This window comes from Mauremys reevesii, linkage group 6 (assembly GCF_016161935.1).
Source record: "Mauremys reevesii isolate NIE-2019 linkage group 6, ASM1616193v1, whole genome shotgun sequence".
NCBI lineage: Eukaryota > Metazoa > Chordata > Testudines > Geoemydidae > Mauremys > Mauremys reevesii.
In genome coordinates this window covers 93,831,487-93,858,098 of record NC_052628.1, presented here as the reverse complement: position 1 = coordinate 93,858,098, position 26,612 = coordinate 93,831,487, and the positions used below count along the sequence as shown (strand labels likewise).

Genomic DNA, 26,612 nt, shown 5'->3' with positions numbered 1-26,612 from the left:
GGGACTGGTGAGAGGAAAACTCTCGGGAGTCTTTTCTGGACACAGCTGAGCTGAAAGGCTCCTCTGAGGCTGTGTTTGTGTGTCCCCATCCCGCCCCAGGGAGACTGAGGAAGACAAAGGCTTTTTGACTCCTCTCTTCAGAGACCAACTATAACAGGTAATTATTTTCTTTTCAGGATGTAAGCTGAACACCTGGCAGAGCAAGAATGGAATTTCCCTCCCTTCCTACAGCATTGCAAAACCAACGAGGTACATTCTACAGTGGGAATTTGACTTTCTGAGGCATTGTGCAGTGGCCACTGCCAAAGGTAAAATACCAGATTAAGTGGATCAGCAAGATGAACCAGCATGGTAAATCCTATGGGTCTACATTAAAAAAAAAAATCTTTACAAATCCCACAGAAAGCATTTTAGTCCTTTTTGTGCTCTGGGGCAACAAATACTACAATCAAGTAATCTACTATTACTTAATCATGTATCGATTTTATTCCTAACTAAAAGGGATCAATGCCTCAAACTATACCCATGACCTTGTGTCCTTCAGTGTCCCTCCCGCTACCCATGCCATTCCACCAATGGTGCCCACCTGGATGCTCCTTTTGTTCTCTTCTCCCACTCTCATGTCTGGGGGTCGCCTTCTAGGTCTTACCCCCAGTGCATGGAATGCCCTGACCAGAGCCTTTTTCTAAGCCAGCTCCCTCTTCTTGTATTAGAATCCAGCCTAATAACTCGCTTCTGTCGCTTCCCTACAAGAAGTTAGGGGGAGGGGAAATATTTAATAGAAAGATCAAGAGATGTACATAACAATGGCCTCAGTACTGCAGACACTTATGAACGTGCCTAGATTTAAGCCCATGAGTAATGCCGTTGGTTTCACTAGGACTGCTTGCTTTTTAAAATAAAGCCCATGCCGAAGTGTTTGTAAGACTTGAGACTGCACGGCGCAACCACATGTTTGTCCGTCCTCTTCCTCCTTCCCATTTTAATGTGGTCTGTTTGACCCTCGCTTGTGTAGTATTGAATGTAGATAGCACCCGTTCAGGTTGGAGGAAGTGGATTGGGAACTGGCCTGAGAGTTGGGAGCCCAGGCTTCTATTCCAGACTCAGCCACTGGCTTGCTATGTGACCTTGGGTAACTTACTTCTCTCTGCTTGTGATTTACCCTGCCACCCTTCGCCTATCTTGTCTGTTTAGACTGTAAGCATTTCAAGGCAAGGACTGGCTCTTGTGTGTTTCCACAGCTACTAGCACAATGGAGGGTCTTGTATATTTGGTGAGGCATCGAGAGTATTTTCCAATATTTCAACAATAATAAATGTTAAACATTTAATGAAAATGTAGGGAGTGAAAAACAGCAGATTATTATTACTAGATCCCTTTTAGGCTGCACCTCTGAGATACAGTTGTCTGTAGTAATTTAAAGTCTCATTCCTACATGTTTTTCTTGGTGGTTCCAAAACTTAGGAAGTGCCTCATTAATGCTGAAAACAGCTAAATAGACAGTACCTTTCTCATTTACTTTAAACAGTATCTATAATCTGGGGTAGATCTAGCATTTAAAAAATGAGAGCCATGCTTCATATTCAGAGGGGTAGCCGTGTTAGTCTGGATCTGTAAAAGCAACAAAGAATCCTGTGGCACCTTATAGACTAACAGACGTTTTGCAGCATGAGCTTTCGTGGGTGAATACCCACTTCTTCGGATGCAAGTGGTGGAAATTTCCAGGGGCAGGTTTATATATGCAAGCAAGAAGCAAGCTAGAGATAATGAGGTTAGTTCAATCAGGGAGGATGAGGCCCTGTTCTAGCAGTTGAGGTGTGAAAACCAAGGGAGGAGAAACTGGTTCTGTAATTGGCAAGCCATTCACAGTCTTTATTTAATCCTGAGCTGATGGTGTCAAATTTGCAGATGAACTGGAGCTCAGCAGTTTCTCTTTGAAGTCTGGTCCTGAAGTTTTTTTGCTGCAGGATGGCCACCTTAAGATCTGCTATTGTGTGGCCAGGGAGGTTGAAGTGTTCTCCTACAGGTTTTTGTATATTGCCATTCCTAATATCTGATTTGTGTCCATTTATCCATGGATGCTTCATATTGGAGTTATGGAGGAAGACAGAGGTCCACAGCACTGTACTTGCCTTTACAGCTTTTTGGTACGGATTAAAGAAAGACGGGAGGAGAAAGGCAAATATAAGGTTATTCGTATTCAATATAGATCGGCTAATAAAACACATATTAGCAAGTGCAATACAAATGAGATCTCCTTAGGTTGAGAACTGTTTTGTTATTGGAATAGAATAGAATGTGTTTTTATACAATGCCTTTACACTGACGATATCCTATATTGTTCCGTATAATAATTAGATATTGGTGTGGGTATGCAGGGACTGTAGGCAAATAGAGCTAAATCCATTGTGATTTTGGCTATAGCTCTGTCATGGAGTCACCGGGCAATGCTCTGGAACTACTCCGTACAAAGCCAGCCAGGATTCTGGTTGTAGCATGCCTCCTCTCTCGGAGCATATTGTCACCAGGGCAAGAAGCTTACCCAGCTTTGACCTTCCTGGATCTAACCTCGGAGTATTCAGCATCCCCTTCCTCCCCATGTGCTTCCCGCAGTGAGTCTGCCCAGGCCGATCTCCTGGAGAAGCCAGAGGGCCCTGCACCACAACTCCTGCAGTCAGCAGTGACTCTCAGCCAGCATGTAGAACAGAATGGTCTATTAGCTGACAGGAACACTGCGTAGAACAGAGCTTGCTATCGCAGAAATCAGTGACTTTCAGCCAAGTCCATCTTAGGGAGTCCTGGGCCAGATGTCCTGGACTCCCCCTCTTCAAGTACCCCAAGCAGACTGCCCAGCTTCCAGTGACCCCAGCCTCTGACACCCCCATTGCTCCTCCTCTTTATCCCACTTCTCCGGCAAAAGGTGTCACTTGGTCTCTCCCCCTTTCTGGGTCTCAGGTTACATATGTGCAGACAGCTGGGCAGCCTCACCTGCCCCAAGGGCCTCAGCAAAGATTTCCCAATTCCCACCACTGAAATATTGGTACAGCACATAGGGAAATAAGACAGTAAGATTCACATGCAACATAACAAGATGAATAAAACCCCACTTCGTGACAAGCTCACACACAACCTTTTGCCAAATAAGAATCTGCTTTTAGTGAGACAGGGATTGTTGGCTGGGACACTGGCATGAAGAGTCTCCTCTACTGTTTGAAAAGTGCCAGGAGATCTTTTCTAGTGTATAACATACCCTCACAGGTTCTCTTTTGTTCTGTTAACTGAAGGTTATGTACTCACAGAATAGTATAAAAAAATCACAGACAAAGCAAGAAAGGCAAAACTGAAAGCTAAAGAAAGTGACATTATTAACAATGTACCATACTGAAATAGGTACAATATTCCTGCCAGGATCATATTAATATGCAAGCCTGATTTATATTAACGCAAAATTGGACAGAGTACTCGATACTGCCTCTGACTGTTAAACACCTCCTAATGCAATTTTAGATATGGGTTTGGGTTCCAGGCAAGCTTTAAATGTGTTCCCCAAAATCACTCTTGAGAACTTATTGACACTTCACACCACAGCAGTTCAAGTGACCAGTCTTGCAAGAGGTTCATTCTGCTAAGCATGTACTGAGTACTCAACTCCCATTCACTTCAGTAGTAGGTAAAAATGCTGATCACTCCTCAGGAGACAGATGATACGCTGCAGATGACATGCTGCTCTTCATACTTCACCACCACATGACTTGCTTTCATAATACTCAGCCGCCTTAGCTCAGATAACTACTGAAATATACTAAACAAAAGGATGAAAGCCTAATTGCCAGGTTTAGTGATTATGCTGTAGTACGCTTGTTTTGCACAGCACTCTAGAGAGAGTTAACTTTGTTTAGTAGATGGGTTACAGAGAAAATAGGGAAGAGATAATTAAAGGAGCATTGTATGAGGAACTAACCAGGGTTGTGAATTAGAATCCACTCACCACCCCCTGTCTATTCTATATAGGTTCTTATACCAGCATCATGAAATTATCTGAGTGACTTGCAGTACTGAATTAACTAATGTGACTAACATCTGTCGTGTTTATTCTCCCCCTGGGGAGAGGAGAAGAGAAGTATGTGCAGCGGAATGTTTTGATCTGAAATATTTAAATAAATAATACCTAACTCTTAGACAGAACTCTTCATCCATAGATCGCAAAGTGCTTTATAAAGGAGGTCATTATCATATGGCTAAACTGAGGTGTAGTCGCTAAGGTCACAGAGTAGGTCAGGGACTAGAATCTAGGTCTCCTGTCCCAGTCTAGCATACTATCCATTATTCCACACATACATTTTGCTACACTCTTACATTAGAGAAGGTAAGATCAAAGAAATGTGCCTCGCTCTTGTAGTGAGGTTGTGATAGTCCTTGGCTCCTGTTAGGAATTCATTCCACAGTCTTGGGCTAGCTCCCAAGAAAGCCTTGTCTCCTGTGCAGACAAGATTTACCCTTTATTGTAGAAAGTTCCATTGTGCCTAGAGTCAGGATATTTCTGGCAGACTCTGGTGGGAATAGCAGCTATGACCCCTGTACATTTGCTATCTGAGTGTTTGAGACCATTGGATAGGCATAATCCTAGACCTAGTCACCCCAGACTGCACCATCCCTCTCTCTGCACTAAGCTTCACAGCCACGTTAGTGGAACTGGTAAAATGAGACAGAAGGCCTCATCCTCAAACCAGATAGCAATATTTTGCACTGCTCTAGCAACACAAAACAGCCTTCAGGCCAGCTGAATCAGCTACACAGGGAGTCCTGCCAAAGGGTGTTATACAGCCAGCCCTGTACCTGCCCTTTCTCCATGCCCAGCATTTGTGGGAGGGATGGTAGTTGCAGGAAAGGCGTCTTAAGCAAAAAGCTTCTGTACTCTGGAATGGCCACTTAGCAGAGTTGAAGCTGGATGCAATTTGGCATGGCCCATAGGAGCTGTTGGAGCTGGGTATAACTTAGAGTAGCAGTTAGGGCACTCACTTGGGAGGAGGGAGACTTGGATTTACATTCAGGAAAAGACGGGATTTAAACCTGGGTCTCCCACATCCAGTGCCTAACTGTGGGGGAGTGGAAGGGGGGAGATCTACTCCAGTCATATTCTGTGCAGGGCCAGTCCGGTAGATGTACTCCAAGGTCCCACAGGCAAGCTAGAGGGAGTGCCTAATTTGTAAATCCCACTGTGTCAGCCACTGAGCTGCTTGGTGGTGTCAGGACTAAAGCAGCCGTGCACACTCCACCAGCAGCAATTTAGGTGCCTGTTGCATTAAGCAGCAGCTGAGCAGGGGTTTTGGGAAGCTACATTTTGGACTTAGGCACCTACCTGCTACTTTAGGGGCTTAAGTCCCCTTTGTGAATCCCTTCCTAAGTAAATTTAAGAAGTTAAGCACTCTGAATTGAACAGCTCCAGGCAATATGGCTGTGAACTCCTTTACCATTCCCAGGGCCCTTGAAAATAATACTTAGATCTTCTAACACCTTTCTTCTATCCTTCTCAATGCATTTTACAAAGCAGGGGCATCACTTTGCCATGGCAGAGTCCAGAATAGAACCCAGGACCTGTCTCTGAGACCTGGGTTCTAGCCCGCTGTAGTGCTCTGCAGTGTCAGCATTGGATAAGACCCTAAATCCCAGTACAGCATTTGAACCCATGGCCTTCTGGTCCAGAGACAAAAGTGCTACTGACAATACAATAATTATATTCTATCATTACTTGGTGACCTAACAGAAGGTGTTATGACTCAGAATGGACATAATAGTATATGTATGCATGAGTTGTAGCTGTGTTGGTCTCAGAATATTTTGGGTGAGGTAATATATTTTATTGGACTAACTTCTGTTGGTAAGAGAGACAGAAGTTGGTCCAAAAACATACAGTACTTTTATGTAGAGAGTGCCTTTGACCCAGCTATAAGGGTATGAGGATAGTTCTCTACGTGGCCATTCATACAGTAAATCAAAAGTATATTTTATAAAGAGGGAAGAGAAAACAGATAATACCTAGGCCCAAAGCAGTTTTATTACACGGAAGATCCTAATCTCCAAGATAGTGCTGCATTCTAATCACTGTCCAGTCTGCCTTCATTTCAAGGTCCTGTAATATGAAATCTTGCAAAGAAACTGTCTTCTGTTTAAAATAGGCTTCTTCACGGAAGGGTGCTTTGTATGGCTATCATGTACTTGGAACCTGATCCGCACCACTGAAATCAAGGAGACTCTGATTTCAATGGTAGCAGGATCAGACCCTTTGGGCCGGACCCTGTTAGGTGCTGAGAACCTTAAGCTCCCACTGAAATAAATGAGATGTTCAGCACCTTGCAAGATCAGCCCCTTGTTTCCTGAGGTTTTCACTGGTGGTATTGGTTTCTCACAGCAGCAGATGTTAGAATATTATTTTTTTGTCTCAGTGTCAAAGCTCTTATGTGCAAACAGTGAAAAAAGGGAATTAATATGGTCATGCCAGTATTCACAGATGAAGTAAGAGTATTTAAAGCAGCTCTGTGCTGGGACCACCTATTTAATTACTTCTTTCTCTCTGTATCAGAGGGGTAGCCATGTTAGTCTGTATCTGTAAAAAGTAACAAAGAGTCCTGTGGCACCTTATAGACTAACAGACATATTGGAGCATGAGCTTTCGTGGGTGAATATCCACTTCGTCAGATGCATGTAGTGAAATCAAAAGTACATGCATCTGATGAAGTGAGTATTCACCCACGAAAGCTTATGCTCCAATAGTCTGTTAGTCTATAAGGTGCCACGGGACTCTTTGTCACTTCTCTCTCTCTATTTCCTTTTTTTTTTTTGAAGTATTAAGATTTTGATTACTTATGAAAGAGCTACAGAGCCTAAGCAGCAAGTTTTGTCTTCTGTTTCCAAGTTGCTGAAATGTTGTGGAAGGCAACCACAGCCAGAAGTCTCTTATTTTTCTGGCTGGCATTTCTCACAGATGTTCGGCACTTAGCCCCACATGCCTGGCATGGTACGTGCACTGAAAAGCAGCCCGCCAGACAGTCCCAAAGTAGAACACCCCACTAACTTCCTCTACTTGCCAGTATGATGACCTCCCCTTTGTATTTCAATAGTGAATCCCAAGTGCCACCTTTCTGTTTTAAAAAACATCCTCATCCTATTCCTTCTGGTGGGACTGATAATATTAATGACCTGTAGGGTCCAGTTCTGTTTTATATAACTAATCTTCACTAATGTATACATAAAGCATGAAAATTCAGCCCTGGCATAAGCAGATGCAACTCCTCTGAAGTCAACAACAGACAAAACCACTTCACACAGGTATTGGTATTTGTATGCAAAGAAGTAGGGCAAAAGCAGAATGAGAGAGGAAGAAATAAGATGGAGAGAAGAGAAGGTTTATTTAAGTATATTCAGGGCCTTTTACAGCCTCCCCTGCCTTCGTGACTGCTTTGCACAGCAGTGAGGATACACCTGGCAGCCCTGGGTGTAATAAAGCCAATATGGGCAGCTCTATGCAACCTACTCCTCCCATCTTTCAGCATAAGGGGCATGTTAGAAGCAGCAAGTCTAGAGTGCCTTGAGCCCTGGAGATTTCCCAACAAGCAGAATGGCTTCTGGGGAACTGTTAGTACTGGTGCAACTAATAGCCCTGAAGGCCAAAGTGAACTCCTGTGTCCCCAGGATAAGGAGAGTACAAAAGATGGTTTACCCCAATCTTCTCACAGGCCCCGCACTGAGAACAGCTCAGCCAGACCCAAGTCGCTGGCCCTAGTATTTTATCTAACTGATTCAGAGGTCCTTATCCTTTTTCCTTTAAAAAGCAAGTTCTAATGGTTTGATAAACTGCTGGACTCACAGCACTGGAGACCAACATCCTCTAATTCTGCTTAGTATAGATGAGCAGCAGCAATTCAAGCTTCCCCACAATGTATCATTCAAGTGCCTCAACCCTGGTGTAGGCAGACGGCTTGTAGGGGAAACCGAGTAGTTCAGAGCTTGTAAACACAGTAACTGGAGCCACAACAGCTAAATGAGTTGTAACTCATGCCTTCAGTTATTTCAGTGCAAGTCAGTGGGTGGGTGCTCTTATTTTGGACTAACAGGACCACTTTTTACTAACTCTTCTTTTTTCTATTAGTGATTGTTGAGCACTAGATTCTCAAACTGTGTAGTTCTTTAGCAAATTAGTTGCCTGAATGAACACCTTTAGGAAAAGCCTTTTTCAGTCTCTGAGCTCGATGCTGCAAGCTGCTGAGAGCCTATTGTGACATGCTGAGCGCACACAACTCCCACTGAAATCTGTGGGAGTTGAGGGTGCTCAGAACTGCACAGGTGGCCCATGGCCCCTTGCAGAGGAGAGCCCTCTTTCAGGCATTTTGAATCTCATTCTCCAGTTTTACACACGTGTAACCCCAATGACTTCAGTAGAGTTTCAGTGGAATAAAAGTGGTGTAACAGAGTGGAACCCTAAATGCATTCAAATAAACCTTCTTTCCCCCTTCTTCCTTTGCCTACTTCTTTGTATATAGATACTAATGCCTGTGTGAATTGTTTCTAATAATTTGGTTTTTTTTCCTCGTACCTAATTAAGGACTTTAATAACTATTTTTTTCATTAGTCAGCCAATTTAGGTAAAACCTACAAATATTTTGTTGCAATCTTCTCTTCTGCATTTACAGGAGATGGAGTGAAAATTTTAATTTCAATTACACTAGATTAACTTGGCCAAAATAGAGTATGTTAACTATGTCATTTGGATTTGCATTCCCCATATTGCAGAATATGGACATGATCCAGAGGGGTGCTTGGAACGTTCTCAGTACTTCTAAGGAAGATTGTTCTACCCATCCCAGGATCAATATGCTAAAATTATTCATAGGGTTTTGATTCAAAGTGTTGCCATCTTTCACACAGATTGTGTTCTATATTATTATTTGTAATTATTTGTACTGCAATAGTATCTGTTTGCTCTTCCCCAAACAGATACTATATTCCCCCTGTGCTAGGCTCTGTACAAACATAATAGTGATGGCCCCTAAAGCTCTTGCAATCTTACTAGCAGATGAGAGATGAGAGGTGCATACAAAACGCAGATGAGGAAGCACACAGTAATAGTGAGATGAAATAACTGGGGCATAACTGGAAAATAAAACTTTTGGAAAGTAATACATACATGTTTAGGATCCAGCCCTGTATTTTTGTGCACACAGAATTCCCCCGGAAGTCCACAGGAGTTCTGAGTCGGCAAGCCAACATTTATTACACATACACATTAGTCCACTTACATGAGGGTAATCAAATCTCATGTTTTGTGACTTTGCCACAGTTGTCAGGAAGGGATATTTTTACTCCGTTCACAGCATTGAACAATTGAATAAGAACTTGAATAAGTAAATCAATCAAAAAACACTGGGCAATAATTTCCAAAGGAGAAGAGACCCTTCCTTTTGGACTCTGCCAGAACGGCCTGCAACTGGCAGGACCAGTTAACCTTTACAGACCACAGTGAACTTATCTTGTCACAGGAACAAATGGCAAATCTTATGTTCCCATGTGACATTATATTTTTAACATGTAAATAAAAATATTAGCTCAAAGCTGCACATTAAATATATATTTACATACACAAATGTTTGAGAGAGTGCATTACCCACAAATGGCAAACACACACGCAACTTATGCAAGTCAGCACAGACAAGTGCTGCATACATTACTTGTGGGTTTGCCATTTGTGAATAATATGCTCAGTTACATGAAAAAATGATGAACTAATTGGACCAATGGAAAAAATAGTTACTAAATATTTTCATTAGGCATAATACAAACCTTTGTATTCACATGAACAACTATTTTAGGAGTTTTTAGAGAGTTTAAAAATATTTATTCAGCCTCTGTCTTGTATCCTTTGGCTATAGATCCAGGTGCCTTAGTTACCATGTGTCCAGTTATGCAGCTTTCAGAGGGAAAGAAAAATGAAAACACACATATGTAAACCCCATTAGAAAATGACCCAGAATAATTTTGAATACAGAAGAACATCACTAATTTAAATTCCAGGGCTAGAAGTGAATGGTGTATGTCCCAGTGGTATCAAAGCTCATATTTTGACCCCTGAAGAGCTGTGAGGTATCAGTTTTTCTATATGTAAAGATGTCATTGATTTAAAAATCTATCAATGGCCATGGTTTGCATCTTCGTCACCAGTTCTGGACTTTGGGCCTTTATAGTTTTTGAGGGAAATTCCATATTTGGGGAAAACAGGAAGAAATTTCTCTGCAAGTTGATTTATAGACTCAGATAGTGGCTGTTTGGAGCTGATGAGGGACTGGTATGCTACCATATGTCCTGGGAATATGGATTAGTAGAGAGGCAAGGTGACAAGAAGGGTCATCCAATGGTTAAGGCCCTAGTCAGGGGGTTGGGATACCTATGTTCAATTCCTTGTGCTGCCATATGCTTGGCAAGTCATTTAGTCTATCTGTGCCTCAATTCTCATCTGTAAAAGGGGGAATAACCCTACTTCACAGGGTTCTGTGAGGATATACACATTACTAAGAGGAGTGTAGTATGTAAGGCATGGGAACTAATTGTCTTACTCTGCTTGGCACTGGTGAGACCTCAGCTGGAGTGCTGCATCCAGTTCTGGACTCCACACTTCAGGAACGATGTGGACAAATTGGAGAGAGTCCAGAGAAGAGGAACTAAACTGGTAAAAGATTTAGACAACCTGACCTATGAGGAAAGGTTTAAAAAGTAGTCATCTTTATTCTTGAGAAAAGAATGCAGGGGACCTGATAATAACCTTCAGATATGTTAAGGGCTTCTGTGGAAAGGTCTGTGATCAATTGTTCTCCATGTCTCACTGAATATAGGACAAGAAGTACTGGGCTTAATCTGCAGCAAGGGAGATCTAGGTTAGATTTTAGGAAAAACTTTTTAACTATAAAGGCAATTAAGCTCTGGAATAGGCTTCCAAGGGTGGTTGTGGAATCTCCATCATTGGAGGTTTTTAAGAACAGGTTGGAAAAACTATTATCAGGGATGGTCTAGATTTACTTGACCTACCGCAGCACTGGAGGCTGGACTTAATGACTTCTTGAGGTCCCTTCCAGGACTACATTTCTATGATTAAAAAAGATTGTGTAGCACTCAGCATCTATGGTAATGGGTACCTAAGATAGTTATAAGGACTATAAGAGAGGTGAGAATAAATTTATAATATCACATGCCTCTCCATTTAATCATATTAATCACATAAATGCCATCTATAGTCTATATACACACTATAATGCATTATATTTAGCTTGTGAATTGCAAATTCAGACATTATCAAGTGTATCTGCTGTGACTAATATGCATCCTTGGCTCTTGTTGTTTTACTGACCAATATTCTGAGAATGAAAGAGCTCATAAGCACTTGGTAGAATTTATGATCCAAAAGGAATCATTTTGCTATGATATATTTAGCTTTTCACACCTAATTGGGCTGAGAAAAGATACTTGGCAAGGAGCTTTTTTATATACAATATCCACTTAGGGAAGAGAAAAACATGACTCCTTGGAGGAGTCTTCAGAATTGTTAGCCATTCAGTAAACCATACCTGGGACTGATTTTTCAGTACATTGCATGAAGAGGTCTGCACACAACTCCTGCACTCCATTAAGTCTTGAGTCTAAACCCGTACATAGGCTAATAAAATGGTATTAAAATGTTAATGATGCTCCAATATTCTCCATTCATAACAGATTCTGAGCTCACTGAGTCGAAAAGAATGACTTAAATTTGCCACAATAGGATAAATGATGGGGAAATCATGAGCATTTGAAATTCTGAGGAGGTGTTTTGATTTTGAGTCACATTTGAATGAGGCTCACAGAAGTTGGAATGAATGTAAGTGAGACTGTGGTAGGAAACAAACATTTCAGCTAGTGGGGAATCCAGAATCACATGGGTGGGGGTGAGAGAGGGACATAACAAGAAGGTGGGAATTTTCTTTTCAGATGATGTGATATGGGTGTGAGAGAGGTTTTCTGTGATTTTCCCCATAGTAGTAATGTTATTTCAGTTATGACTGGCAGCCAGTGTATAATAATGTTGCTGTAAACAGAGTCTTTTCTTTTTTCCGCAGTTTTATTTCAGATTTATTATGGTGCCAAAATGCTGCATTATGGGGATAATACGTATAATTTCTTTGTGTGGCGTATTAAATCTCCTCCTTCCCTACTTCCTCACCTCACCCATAAAGAAACGGTGCTTGTTTTATCTACCATCTATTTGCCTGAACACTGTGTTCCTTTTCACCTAGCATGTATTATTAGAGCCAGTTGAAAATGGCAATTATTCTTTGGCAGAATTTTTTAAAAATATTTTTAAAAAGGAATCCTGTGAATGTTTTGCTTTTTCCATGGGAAAAAAAAACAAAATCTTTTTTGGTTTTCAAAAATTGTTTTGAGTAATTTTTTTCAGTTTTTGGTAAAAATTCAAGCATTAAAATAACACTGAAAATTCTGAACAAAAATAATACGAAAATTCATGGAGGATTGGCCCATCAATGGCTATTAGCCAGGATAGGCAAGGATGGTGTCCCTAGCCTCTGTTTGCCAGAAGCTGGGAATGGGTGACAGGGGATGGATCACTTGATTACCTGGCCTGGCCACTATCAGAAGCCAGGATACTGGGCTAGATGGACCTTTGGTCTGACCAAGTATGTCCATTCTTATGTTAAGTTCTCAGGGAATGTAACTAATACACCAGAAAACATGCTGTGATATCTATATGGAATGTAGATACAGGGAAAAGAAATAATTAGCGGTTAGATCTAGAGGTCTTTACTCAATTTTAACCCTATCTTTATTCAAGCTACATTGACTGAGGAGTCTGCTTGCACAAAGGGGAAATATGAAAAAAATTCCTCAGGAAATAAAGGCCCAAGTTCAGCCTTGGACAGAGCAGGTGGGGAGCAAGGGAGGGATAGCTCAGTGGTTTGAGCATTGGCCTGCTAAACCCAGGGTTGTGAGTTCAATCCTTGAGAGGGCCATTTAGAGAACTGGAGTTTAAAAATAAATAAATAAATAAAAACCTGGGGATTTGTCCTGCTTTGAGCAGCGGGTTGGACTAGATGGTCTCCTGAGGTCCCTTCCAACCCTGATATTCTATTCTATGAAAACACTCTTAATGGGAGTTGCACCCACCTGCTCCAGGTCTGAATATGGATTTTAACACTCCTCCCCCCTCTTTCTTTTGATTTAAGAGTGCTGAGTCTGGTGGGGCTATTTCAAAAAGCACAACCAATGGCAAATCTCAGTTCTCTAAAGGTGTGGACTTTATGGTTTGCTTTGACATGCCCCAGTCCATTATTTCTATGACCCAAGCAGTTTTCTGGTAACTTTTATTTGTACTTATCTTTGCCTTGATATGCAGCACTGCATATAACATTACAGTCTACTTAATAACCTGCTCGCATTATCCCCATGCCTTGTTATAATAATTAATGTTATGTCATGTTCAACCAGTATCAATGTTGCCTTTCTTCTTTCTAGCTTATGGCTGACATTGGTTTTGATCAGGCCAGACTGTCAGTTTTTTGAATCATACAGTTTAAAAATGACTGGTAAGCAGAATATAACTGATTAACATAGTTCATGGGATGTGGGGGGGAGGCCTAGGGGATGGCGAGGAAGCAATAAGACTTGCCCATAAACGGTTTCATTATTTGGCAAAGAGCCAGTGTGAGCATTAATTCAGAGTGCTAAAATCTTCCAGGTCATTTGAGGATTCAGTAGATAGCAATGCTGCACTGTCAGAGACATAGATCGGCAGACCTAATAAGTCATTCCATCTCTAGATTCTAGGATACCACAATTCTAGGTTTGCTTACACTAACAAAATTCTAATACTGCAATGTAACAATAGGGTCTCATAACATATCAGTTATAAACATGCTGTCCCTTTAAGGAGTTTTGAGTCCAGTTCTGACCCTGTTCAGAGTCCACCCAGAACCAAGGTATTTGGGCACTTGAACTCCTAAGGAGCAGGAAGAATATAGGTTGGTCAGTAAGTAATACATCCAGGGAAAGAGGATGTGATATATCAGAGCTCTCTTCCACCCAGTAAGACAGCAGGGGCAGCTCCAGGCCCCAGCACGCCAAGCGCGTGCTTGGGGCGGCATGCCGCGGGGGGCGCTCTGCAGGTCGCCGGGAGGGCGGCAGGCGGCTCTGGTGGACCTGCCGCAGGCGTGCCTGCGGAGGGTCTGCTGGTCCCGCGGCTTCGGTGGAGCATCCGCAGGCATGCCTGCAGGAGGTCCACCGGAGCCGCGGGACCAGCGGACCCTCCGCAGGCACATCTCCAGGAGGTCCACTGGAGATGTGGGACCGGCGACCGGCAGAGCGCCCCCCGCGGCGTGCCGCCATGCTTGGGGCGGCGAAATCGCTAGAGCCGCCCCTGTAAGACAGAAACCAGGGAAGAGATAAAATTAGTTGTGAGTCTCTCTACTAGAAGGGAATAGGAATTGCTGTTGGGTCTCTCCAGGCAAAGAGCTCAGGAACAGACCCTAGAAGGACAGCTAGGGAAAGCACCTGGAGGAAGGAGTGGTGTTTTGGATAAGAAAACTAAAGACTGAAGGAAGGACTGGGGGGAGAAAGAGACAGCAGGAACACCAACTATTTGTGCTTCTCTTCCAAAGAAGTCTACTTGGAAAAGACTGCTTGTGAGCCCCTAAACCAACAGATGGAAATCTGGGGAACTTCTGTTGGAATCTCCTTTACATTGAAAGGGGAGGAATGTTTTCGGCTAGATCAGCCGGCTGAACTACCCTGCCTGCAAGAGGGGAAACTGAGGCAGGCTTCTGTGTGCTTATTTTTGTTTATACTATCTCTCTAAGGTAAGACGGTGCCACTGTAATGTGCTTCACTAAAGTTGTGCACCTAGTTCCTTCTAACGACAAAAAGGAACTAATATCTAGAACCGCTGGTCTAGATGAGTGGTTCTCAACCAGAGACCCAGGGCCGTGAACAGGTTTCAGGGGGACCACCAAGCAGGGCCAGCATTAGACTAGCTGGGGCCCAGGGCAGAAAGCCAAAGCCCAACTGCATGGGGCAGAAGCCCGGAGCCCTGAGCCCCGCCACCCCCAGGGCTGAAGCCAACGCCTGAGCAATGTAGCTTCGCAGGGATCCCTGTGGGATGGGGCCCCAGGCAACTGCAGTGCTTGCTACCCCCTAATGCTGGCCCTGGTTTTTATATGCAGTAGAACAGTTGTGACAGGTGGGCCATGCAGTTTTTATAGCATGTTGTGGGGGCCTCACAAAGAAAAAGGTTGAGAATCCCTGGTCTAGGTAATACTTAGTTCTGCCATGCGTGCAGGGGACGGGACTAGATGACGTCTGGAGGTCCCGTCCAGTCCTACGATTCTATTATTCTATTCTTTTCTGTTTTTTATTATTATTCTATTATCTATTCTTCCCAATTACTGCAGGAGAGTAAAGGAGCTTCTCCTAACTCTCTAACCACAGCTCTGGTTTGTAATAAATAATTCCTGATATTAAAATGTAATTAAGTCTTACAATTATGTAGTATTATGTGGCTGAAAAGATCCCAAAGCCCTTTATAAATTGTGAACAGCAAGCTACTCTGTCATTACTGAAATACCTCTGTTGTGAGGTGCAACAGCTATTTAACAGCATGTAACAACTACACTATAGGCCAATAAGCAAAGAAGAATATTGTTATAGGCTGGGTTAAACCTCATTAAAACTGGTGAGTGTAGAAACTGCTCTTCACTTGGAATAAATGTAAGAAACAATAGGAACCTCAAACCAAATCAAGGCAAATGTCACTGCCCAAAACAAAGGCACATGTGAGTCTGCTCAGGAATCTGAACTGTGTGGTGGTGGGAGGGAGGGGTCTCTGGGTATTGTTTGGTGGAAAGGTGTGTGCAGGGCCGGCTCCAGCATTTTTGCTGCCCCAAGCGGGGGAAAAAAAAAAGCTGCTTGGGGCTTCATTCTTTGGCAGCAAGTCCTTCCCTCTGAGAGGCACTGAGCAGACCCCAGCCAGACAGCAGCGCGCGCGCGGCGCGTGGGGCCCCTTTCCCGGAGGCGGCAGGGCGGCAGATTGGGGCCGCACGTCATGCCTGCCTGCCGGCGAGGTCAGCCGGACCGGGACCGGCCTGCCGCATGCATGAGAGGGCGGAGGCGCGCGGCCGCCGCTGGCTCCCCTCCCTCGCCGCGCGCGCAGCTCAGGCAGAACTGCCGGACCTGCCCCGGCCCCGCAGCTCCCGGGGGGAGGAGCCAGAGCAGCGCGACGCGACCAGCCTCTGCAGTCAGTCATGCCCCGTCCGCCGCGCCCGCTCCCGGGGCGGGCGCGCGCATGACTGCTTGGGGCGGCCAAAAAGGTAGAGCCGCCGCTGGCACTGAGGGACCCGCCACAGAAGAGCCGAATGTGCCGCCTCCTTCCATGGGCCGCCCCAACACCTGCTTGCTGCGCTGGTGCCTGGAGCCAGCCCTGGGTGTGAGTGTGGGGGGAGGGGTGTGGGTGTGTGTAAGAAAGTGAGAGAGAGGGAGATGCTCCAGACACATCCTGAACAAGAGCTCAAGCTTCAGAGAGAGCTTTTTTGGCTGAATGCTGGCTGAAAGGGGCATGAAGTTGTGAGCAAAACAACTATTTCCTGTAGCTTGATTCCTGCTGTGTTCAGGGAAATGAGACTTTGATGTAATTCTGTAAAGCTGTACAAAGAGACCCGATGCTATCATTAATTCCTCATTCTACCAGAAACAACGTGTAAGCCCTGAACTTTGACTAGCTGCTCGGGTAGAAGAGTTAACAGTGTTGTATGTAACTATGTTCTGCACAGACAAAATTCTCTCTACAGCTTGTTACCCAAACTGAAATCTGGTCTGGATGCTGGGACTAGTACCACTACTCAGATTAATGAGATCCAGCAGAAAGCTTCCTGGTTCTGGGCTACAAGCTAGGAACCTGGTTATCCCAACAGGATGAAACTAGAATGGACCAAGGAAGCAAACCTCCAAACTCTCCCCTTAAGAGCAAATGTCATAGTGGGAGAGCAGTCTGTCTAGCTGCCTCAAAACAAGAAACTCCAATGTAAGAGAGTGGTTAGTAAGACCTGGGCTTCCCCCTCCTCCACCCTCCCTCTCTCTCTCTTTCTTACTGGATCATATTCTTTGAGCAAGTAAGGGGAGAGGTGAGACTGGAAGATATAGGGGCTGTATTGGGAGGAAGATGGAGTCCTTATCGCAAATTCCTGGAACCTCAGTTCAGCCTAAAAGATGGGCTTAAGTTGGGGAGTACTTGACTTCTTAATTTAACAAAACGACTTCACTCAAACTAAACTGCGATGCCTATTTGTTTATTTTTATTTATTTATTTAAAAAAAAAAACTGGTTTCAGCCTTCCAAAGACTTGACATGTTGCACTTCACAGTGGAATGCATATTTAAAATGTTTTATTTGCCCCTCTTTGCAGTGTATTACATGACTTTATAGAAATTGGGATCACAATGGAAAGGAAACAAACATCACTTGACGTGATGCGAAGAACATGCTGTAAAGCAAAACCAGAACATTGGCTTGTGTTTTTGAACTTAGAGTTCCAAGTGACACAAACAGACAATTATCTGAGCAAGGGCTGCAAAGATTATATACTCTGCAAAGGTTGCAGTACGCAGACTTGACCAACATCCAAAATGTAATATCCAGACTCAGATCATCTTATTTTAAAATCCGTTGCCTGAGGCTAAAAAAGGGAGGGTCTCTGCATCACCACCTCCCTTTTGCTATATGGTGATGTCATTAAATAGTGACAGCTCAAAACTTCCAGTGAGGAAGCTCAGATTTTTCAAATGGTGTAGCTCTTCTTTCACAATTCTGCCTGAACCTTACAGTAAATTAGTAGATGTGTTTTACCCTGGTAGTGGAGGTATTGAGCTATATCAAATATCCTGTTGCAGAGAATTGCTTGCTTTACTGATCACTGAATTGTCTTTATTTGAAAGGCTTTGGAGATTGGATATTTTGGGGATTTATCAAGAAAATGAAAATAGATCCAATGGCCTAAATTCACTTCTGGCAGAAGTGGTCATAATTCCCACTGACTTCTTATGCCAAAGATGTGTTTGATTACATCTCTCAATCAAGCTGGAAAAAGGAACTCCAGGACGGTCTCATTTTCCTGTTCAGCCAGACCCACACCGTAAAATTAAAGAAATACCTTATAGCCATAAACTTTGTAGGAGTATGTTCAATGTGCTTTAAAACTTCCCTTCTATATTAATATCCATATTAAAACTCTGGGATCCTGTTCTCCCTTTATGGGATACAAATATTTCCAAAAGAAGTCAAATGGAGTGGCTCACATCTACACGAGTGGTGAATTGGGTCACAGGTGTATAATTAAGACACTCCAAAAATCTTAACTGAATGAACAAAGCACTGTTATGGCAGGAGTCGTCCGATGGTGCTGTTACACATAGCTTTACTGAGTTGGGTTTTTTTTCTTAGTATGTGATCAAGTTTTTAGGCTTTGAAGAAACAGTATTGTTAGTTTTTGTTATGCAGGTGTCCTTTTGAGCAAATACTTTGCTCTCTGCTTTATACGTACTTGGAAGCAATTCTTGGGACAGTGTAGCTTCCTGGTGTGTGAGCTGAGAGTTCCAGAAGAGGAGATTGCCTACATGCTGTTTGTGACTGCTTTTCTTCCAGGATTGCAGCAAAGAATCCTGTGGCACCTTATAGACTAACAGACTTTTTGCAGCATGAGCTTTCATGGGTGAATACCCACTTCTTCGGATGCAAGTAGTGGAAATTGGTGTATATGTGGAAATAAAGCAACTTGCACATAGACTATATCCAGGCCCAATGTCACAGATTTCTCCTCCACTAGGAAGCTGACCTGCAAAGCCCCAAACATCTGCCAGTGCTCAGCAGAAGTGTGATGGCAGTGTCAGAAATAGAGCACAGGTGTCAGAAGGAGAGGCGACAGTATTTAGCACCTGTATGGTGCTTTATAAATGTGGGTACTTCCATCCTGATTATACAGATGGAGAAAATGAAGCACAGAGAGGATAAGTGGCTTGCCCAAGGTCACATTGCAAGTAGCACTGGGTAAATACTGGGTATTTTGGTTCTCTGGCAATTTCAAAAAATCGAGGGGGGGGGAATGTTTTGGGTTGAACCAAAAATGACACTTTTCTAAAGTGTTTGGCAAATCAAAAAGTAAAAAAACCAAAACGTGCATTTTTTGGCAAATAAAGCATTAATGCAAAAAAAAAATTCACCCAGCTCTAATTCATCCAGCACGTCGGTGGCAAACCTGATAATAAAACCCGAGTCTCCTGACTCCTACTCTGATGCCTGATGCAGAATGGTCCAGTTTTATTGCAGAGGCAACAGAACCAGAAACTGCATCCAAGTCTTTTCCCAACTCAGAGTGGGCTTTTATTTCTGCAGTGCTAAATCCTGGTTAAACTCGAGAAGATGTTTAGGTTTTCAGTAAGCAAGTCAAAAGTACACCCAGTACATGCTACAATACTGTTTTTAGGCCTTTGGCATATCCAGATGTACAGAGTTATGAAGCCAGGCCTCACTGTATTAGTTGCTAGCCTACTGATAAATAATATCCGTGCAGTTTGTCATTTACACAAAGCTCAGAACTTAATTATGTTATAAACATAGCTGGGGTAAAATGTTTGGGACAAAAGCTGAACATGATGGTCATGTGGTATCACCTCATTAAACTACTGTTTTGTGATTAGCTCCATCTGTCTGTCACAATGGTGTTTCCTATCACAGGCTCTTAATTTTTAAGTCATGTTGTTCTGACATGGCTGAACAGACTTTAATCTCAGAGTGAATGTAATGATTAACCCATATACGGTCAATTTGCCAATCCCTTAAAATTTAGTTGCCACACATCATAAATGAAGACCTGATGTGTAATTTTATGAAACACTAAAAAGTTCACTTGTTTTAGGGGTTGTCAAGGCTGGATGGCAGAGTGGGATGAAGTGCTTAGCTGCCCAGGGGACCACAAAATTAGAGGTGACATTGGGGTTGGAGGAGAATATTTGTTTCCAATTGTTTTGTGGGGGAGGGACAGGTCACCAAATTCTGGCACACCCAGAGAATTGTTTAAATAAAGGCTAGCACTGACTTTTATTGTGTTTTGAGTTCTGTGGTTTCATTACAACAGTAAAACAGTTACAAAGCACATCTGTATGGTTAATAAAGATCTGAATTTGTCTAATGTCCCTTTACCCCCTGTGCAGATACATGCACAGAGCACAAAAGAGAACAGAGATGAATGGGGAAATAATTTTCCTTATTGCTTTCCATCTGTGTTAGCCCTAGAGCTAGAAGGCTTAAAAGAAGGGAACTTTCTGCTGCCTCTGCAGGGGAAAAGCAAGCTCTGGACAGCCTCATTTACATGAAATATAATATTGCTTACCCAGGGTTCCACAATCTGTTTTGCTGTAGTGGGAATTGGATTATATAATGATTGTTACTGTACCTGTATTGATGAAAGGACATAGGTATTGTGCAGAAATGCCTGGAGTAAATGATCACCATGCCTTCCCAGGCAGTGGACTCTGATGAGGGAACAGGATTCAAGTTCAACAAGGACTTGCCTTTGAGGTTAGGAGCCCTATGTCAGAGAGCAGGGACACTAAGGGTCCAATTTTCTCTGGGTTCCCTATCTAGAGATTTGAACCGTGAGTGGAATGATCCGGCAGGACTGGACCAAGCTGAACCGGCTTGTACAGAGCTGGCTTTGCAGTGAGGACTGATCAGACTGGTAGCAAGACAGTGCTGGCTTCACAGCACTTCCCAAGCTAGCGAGGACTGACCAGACCAGTGGAGGAAGAGCTGATGTCGCAGACCTGAACCAGGTAAGCACACATCCGAGCAGGACTTGGTTGTGGGGACTTCTCTGGATTGGAGCAGGTAGGTGGAGAAAAGCCACCCTCAGGAACCCCACTATCACTGGGTCTAATTAGACCTATGAGTGAGGTTTTAAGAGAGTAGAGATTGTTTTGTGCTAAATTCGGGACCTCAGCAAATTGCACAGGTCATATCAGCGGTGCTGATTTTATATAGGGAGGGACAGGGCACCCATTCCCAAAGAGGTGATTTGATTTGTGTGGATGAAGACAACCTTCCTTCTCGCTGTTCCCCCACACACACACACTACGACCCTTTATCGTCTCCGGGTTTTTTCACCTTCCTTTGCAGCATCGGGCACAGTTCACTTGCTGACTGGTTAGAGTAAACAGTGGATTCTCTGTAACGAGAAGTCTTTAAATCATGATTTGCGGACTTCAGTAACCCAGCCAGAGGTTACAGGCCTATTGCAGGAGCGGGTGGGTGAGGTTCTGTGGCATGTGATGTGCAGGTCAGACTAGGTGATCCTGATGGTCCCTTCTGACTTAGTCTATGAGTCTTCACATGCGAGTTTCTACACTGTAAATATTTTCACAATGAAATGTTCATTGCTGACCTGATTAAAGCAGAAACAGGTGATATTAACACACTGGGTGGGAAAGGCTACATTACTGCTCAGAGTCACAACAAAACTTTTCATATGATGGGTCAACTACTGTGTGTGTTTATTTGTACGCAACAATGGATTTTTCCCCTTTGTGGGCCACCAGAGTGTTTTTTAAACAGGACGCTGGCTCATGTGTGTGCCTCTACCTCTTTGCCTAGTGCAGCACACTCAGCTGTCACTCACCTTTTTGTTCAGAAGTTTGTATAAAATGTGTACTTAATGGGATGTTGCTTTTCTGTATTGCTCCTCCAGCATAAGTAGCTCTTTTTAGCCCAGGGTTATTAAATATCACTGCTTTACTTCTTTCTCCGATCAAATAATAAGATGTATAATTAAGAAGTTATGGCAAGCTTTGAGTGATCCTAGTTCTTTGATCAGGAGGTTTAATTTAATTTGAAAACATGTGGCTGTAGCGATGTCTGGGCCAATCAGTCTAGACTTGAGCACTGTGTGTGGCCAGATGCAAAGCTTGGCTGTACTCTTTGCTCAAGTCACCACCCTCCTTTTAAAATTCTTCAGCTGCTGGAAGTGGGAATGTTTTGGTTTCATTTATTTATTTTAAACTAAAGACAGCCACAGGCTCACCTCTGAACATGTATTTGGGTCAGCTCTAAACCCTCTGGATTAGGCTGTGACAAGAGGGTCTGGTTTGGTTGTGGTTGGTTGGAGTGGTTTTTTGGGGGGAGGGTTGTTGCTGGGTTAAATTATTGCTTTTCTTACAGTGAAAACAAGGACAGCCTCAAACCTGAAACATAAGGAACTGCAGAGTGGTTCTTAAGCCCCAGACCATGCTCAGGGGCATTATGGAGGCTCACCACTACGGTGGGATGCCTGGAGACACAGTATCTCTGGTAAGCTCCATGCTTCCTGGAGCACAACAGGAGCACAGCCATTGCAACACCTTTGATTGGCTGAAGGGTGTGCTCCCTTTGCATGTGGCAGGAGGTGCTGTCTAGTGCAAGGGCTCTGGCTCAGAACTCAGCCTCCCAGTTCACCCCTTCCAGCATTATCAGAGCACGAGGACTGCTGCTGTGCCCAGCGACTGTGCAGGGCAAAAGAGATGAAGGCTCCTTGCATCCTCTTTCTTTCTTTTTGCACCTATGCAGGGCTGGGCAAAATCTAGATAATACATAAATATGGGCAAATTCTGGATCGAGCTTTCCCCACCATCCCTGGTCTTTGAGCAAGCTTGATTTGCAGCTGTCTCCTTCTCTCTGATGGGATTAATCAAAATCCCAGATCCAAACACTTCCTTGTACTTTGAAAGTTCATACGTGGATCTGAATTTAGAGGCTCAGGCCTGTCTCTAACAATCTGCATATTGCTTTTTCCTGCGGCTGGACCTGTTGTAGAGCAATGGCAGCATAAACTTGCTGTAGCATCCTTCTCTGAAAGAGAAACTTCCTATGAGGAAAGCATAGCATGAATGATTATGTTCATCTATATATTGCTGGGATATTAAATCCTAATCAGTGCCTTGACTTTGCAGTCATGGTCACAAGCCATTCTTGCTACTAGATGTTTCTACTTACCAGTCAGCTTCATTCTGTGCTATCTCTTTTCAAGAGGAGGGCATTTACAAGAATCTCATGTGGAGGAAAAATGTGAAATGTTTGCGTCTTGATCATTTTTAATAACAATAAAAATGAATGGTGGTTGGGTAGAACTGGAATATCAAACACGAGCTTTAAATCTGCTTTATTAAATATCCTGTGTGTGTCATTTTAATGGGTTTTTTTATAATTCTCTTTTTATTAAACTTTTCAAGTACAACAAGATATGATACTATGTTAGCACTTGTCAAATAGTGATAGCCTATTCTTCTTCTGGCTGGTGAGTTAGAAAACTCATGAGCTGAGACTTGTTACAGTTGTATAATTAAGGCCTTATCAATGTATATTCCAATGTTCCATTAACTTCAGTGGAAGTTTTAGACATGCAAGTAATCCAGGATGGGGCCCATAGTAACACTGAACAAAGTGAGATAAGATTATTTTTTTTCTTATCTACATCCATGTAACCAATTAAGTTACATCTACCAAATGGAATTCAATTCATATATATGGCGTTGCACATATTTAGTGACTGCAGGAAAAGTTTGGTCCCTTAAATACAGCTAAATAAAAACCAGAAAAATACTCCCTTATTAAAAATACTACAGTAAGAGCTCAAAACATTATTGAAAGTTTCAGAGGTTTGGACCACTACCGTAGAATACTATGTTAATATTTTTTTATAAGGGCAGTAATGCAATTGTTTGTCTTGGAAATTTAAAATCTTTAAACTGAAAGTGCAGTATTCCATAGAAATGTTCCACAGACTAGATGTTATATTGGCTCTTGTCAAATACTGTGTCCTTTTTTAGAATGGATTGCATTCCCAGGAATATACAGTAATATTATCTATTTCCATGGCCCTCACCACTATAATATTTGTGCTAATTTATCTTCACAATACCCCCGTGAGGAAAGGAAGTACTATCCCCATTTTACAGATTGAAAACTGAGGCACAGAGAGCAGGGGCGGCTCTAGGTATTTTGCCGCCCCAAGCACGGCATGCAGGCTGCCTTCGGCGGCTTGCCTGCAGGAGGTCCCTGGTCCCGCAGATTTGGCAACACGCCTGTGGGAAGTCCGCTGAAGCCGCAGGACCAGTGGACCCTCCGCAGGCATGCTGCCAAAGGCAGCCTGCCTGCCACCCTCGCGGCAACCGGGAGAACGCCCCCCGCAGCTTGCCGCCCCAGGCACACGCTTGGCGTGCTGGTGCCTGGAGCTGCCCCTGACAGAGAGAGATCAAGTGTCTTGGTCAAGGTCACATGAGAAGTCTGTGCAGAGCCAGAAACAGAATTTTTATCTCCTGAGTCCCAACCCAGCACCTAGAAAAACATTCTTCTTTCCCTCACGCTGCCTACATAATGTATATACTGAGAATTCTTCTGTAATCCATCTGAGCGTGCACCTGAACTCTATCTCTAATTTTGGAGCAGTAATATTATATATTTTATTTACTTGTTTGTTTCAAAGAGACAGTTGTTAAGTCTTAAGGCACAAATTCTGTTTTTTTGTTTTGTTTTTTTTTACAAGCAGCCTACGGCAGCCGAAGCTCACTTAAAAAATGTATTCCATAGTTTCATATATTGTAAGGGTGAGAAATATGGTTTCACAAATGTCAGTACATACAATACTCAACAGGAAAGCAAAAGGATGAATCACAGCTCTCTAGTTATTATCTCAGAAAGTATGAGCCTTCAATTCCACCATATTGCTGAGAGAGAGAGAAGGAAAAAACAAAGATTTTCCCTTTTGAAATACAGAAGTAGGGTACTGTTTGTTCAAAACTATTGTCTGAAATCAAGAAATGGAAAAAAAAACAGTTTTGAACATGCTGAACCAGAATTACCCTTCTACACCTGGGACTCGGGCTGTAGACCCCCTTTAGTGGCCTAGAATGGGTGTAAAGCACCATAAACCACTCACAATCCATGCTATGCTGGGGTCTTTCTCAAATGTACTGCTTCCCAATTAACTTCCCACATTGTGTATTTGTGTGTTTCAGAGCATTCCTTCACCCTCCCCCCAAATGCATTAGCTCGTATTATTCCAAACTGAATCCAGGTTTTTTGACTGGGACAAGGTAGGTGAGATAATATCTTTTATTGGACCAACTTCTAAGTAGAGATACTTCAGTTCTGGTTAGGGGCATTCTTGATAAGTTGTTTGTTTTTCTAACCTCATCAGGTATTTTTGCATTAGTTCTTGCTGCCTTCCTAATTTAGAAATTGCTGAGGCATGTTTGGCAATTGACACATGAGTAGTTAAAATCCCTTATGGTGTGTTGTGGTTTAGACCACCTCAAAAACTGGCCCATTAAAGTTTTCTCCTTCCTCTCTTCCAGTACTCCTGTCATTTCTCCTTTTACAAAGATTTTCACCACTGTGCTCTTGTTTCCTGAATTGCAGATTGCCAATGTAATTCATGTATCAGAGGGGTAGCCGTGTTAGTCTGGATCTGTAAAAGCAACAAAGAATCCTGTGGCACCTTATAGACTAACAGACGTTCTGCAGCATGAGCTTTCGTGGGTGAATACCCACTTCTTCAATGTAATTCATTTTAACATACAGCAACAGCACTCTACCTCTTCTTTTTCTCTTTCTATGTAACCCCTCTGCCAGATGCTGTTAGCAGCAACAAGAACTGGGTTCAAATAGCTAGAGATCCCTCTAACAAATACTACCAACTCAAGATCCCACCCAGAGTTTCTGGGATCATTAAATAGTACCTTAGCTGAACAAACTTAATAGGCAGTGTTTCCTCAAACACCAGCACTGAGTCTTTGTATGAAACATGGAAAACTTCATGTTTATGAAATTTTAACGTCGCTAACAACTTTTTGTGCGTGTTTCTCATGACTCTGCATTTGCGTAGGGACATTCCGGTATATTAATACTCTACTGCTTTACTTTGTAGGGAAGTACATGTCAGTTCACTTGACTAATGAAAAGCTCTCTTGCTTCCTCTTTCCTAGCTAGTTTATGCAACTTAACAAGTTTTGCTGGCTTTGAACATAAAAGGTCAGTGACTCTTCTGCTTAACAGGAGACAATCTGTTCCAAAGAGACTCTCATCACAGAAGGCAGGTTAAGTTCAAGAACTCTAGGTTGTTGGGTTTTTTGTTTTTGTTTTGTTTTTCCCATTATTTATCATTTCCCCACCTCTTCACTGCTTTATTTTGGACCAGAAATAGTATTATACTATGAGAGGCTGACTGTGATGTTTCTGCTGAGATGGCTTTTTCTCGCAAGACTTCCAACCAATTCTGCAACCTCCGGAGGTTCAGACCATGCTTATGCAAGCTGATCCTGAACTCTGAATCTTTTGAGATTCTTTCACTTGTAGTCAACATACTCTTTGCTCTTACCTTTTGACATGGATACTGGATAGTCGAGTGCAGTAAATCCCAGTTCTCACTATGAATATAACATTCTCAGTGAGACTGTTATTTTAATGATGGACCACGTATTTTCAGTCACTCAGGAGAGTGGTTCTCCTGA

At 42.9% G+C, this 26,612-nt stretch overlaps 1 long non-coding RNA gene across 3 annotated transcripts in view; it reads left to right on the top strand.

The window, feature by feature from the left end:
* LOC120407891 overlaps positions 1 to 25,193 on the top strand; it is a 245,765-nt gene extending 220,572 nt beyond the window's left edge. For all 3 annotated transcript variants that reach the window (XR_005600307.1, XR_005600306.1, XR_005600308.1), the window contains exons 4-6: positions 177 to 308; positions 20,719 to 20,906; positions 25,119 to 25,193. This is a non-coding gene — a long non-coding RNA (uncharacterized LOC120407891). The remainder of the gene's footprint in view (positions 1 to 176; positions 309 to 20,718; positions 20,907 to 25,118) is intronic.
* Positions 25,194 to 26,612: the final 1,419 nt, after the last annotated feature.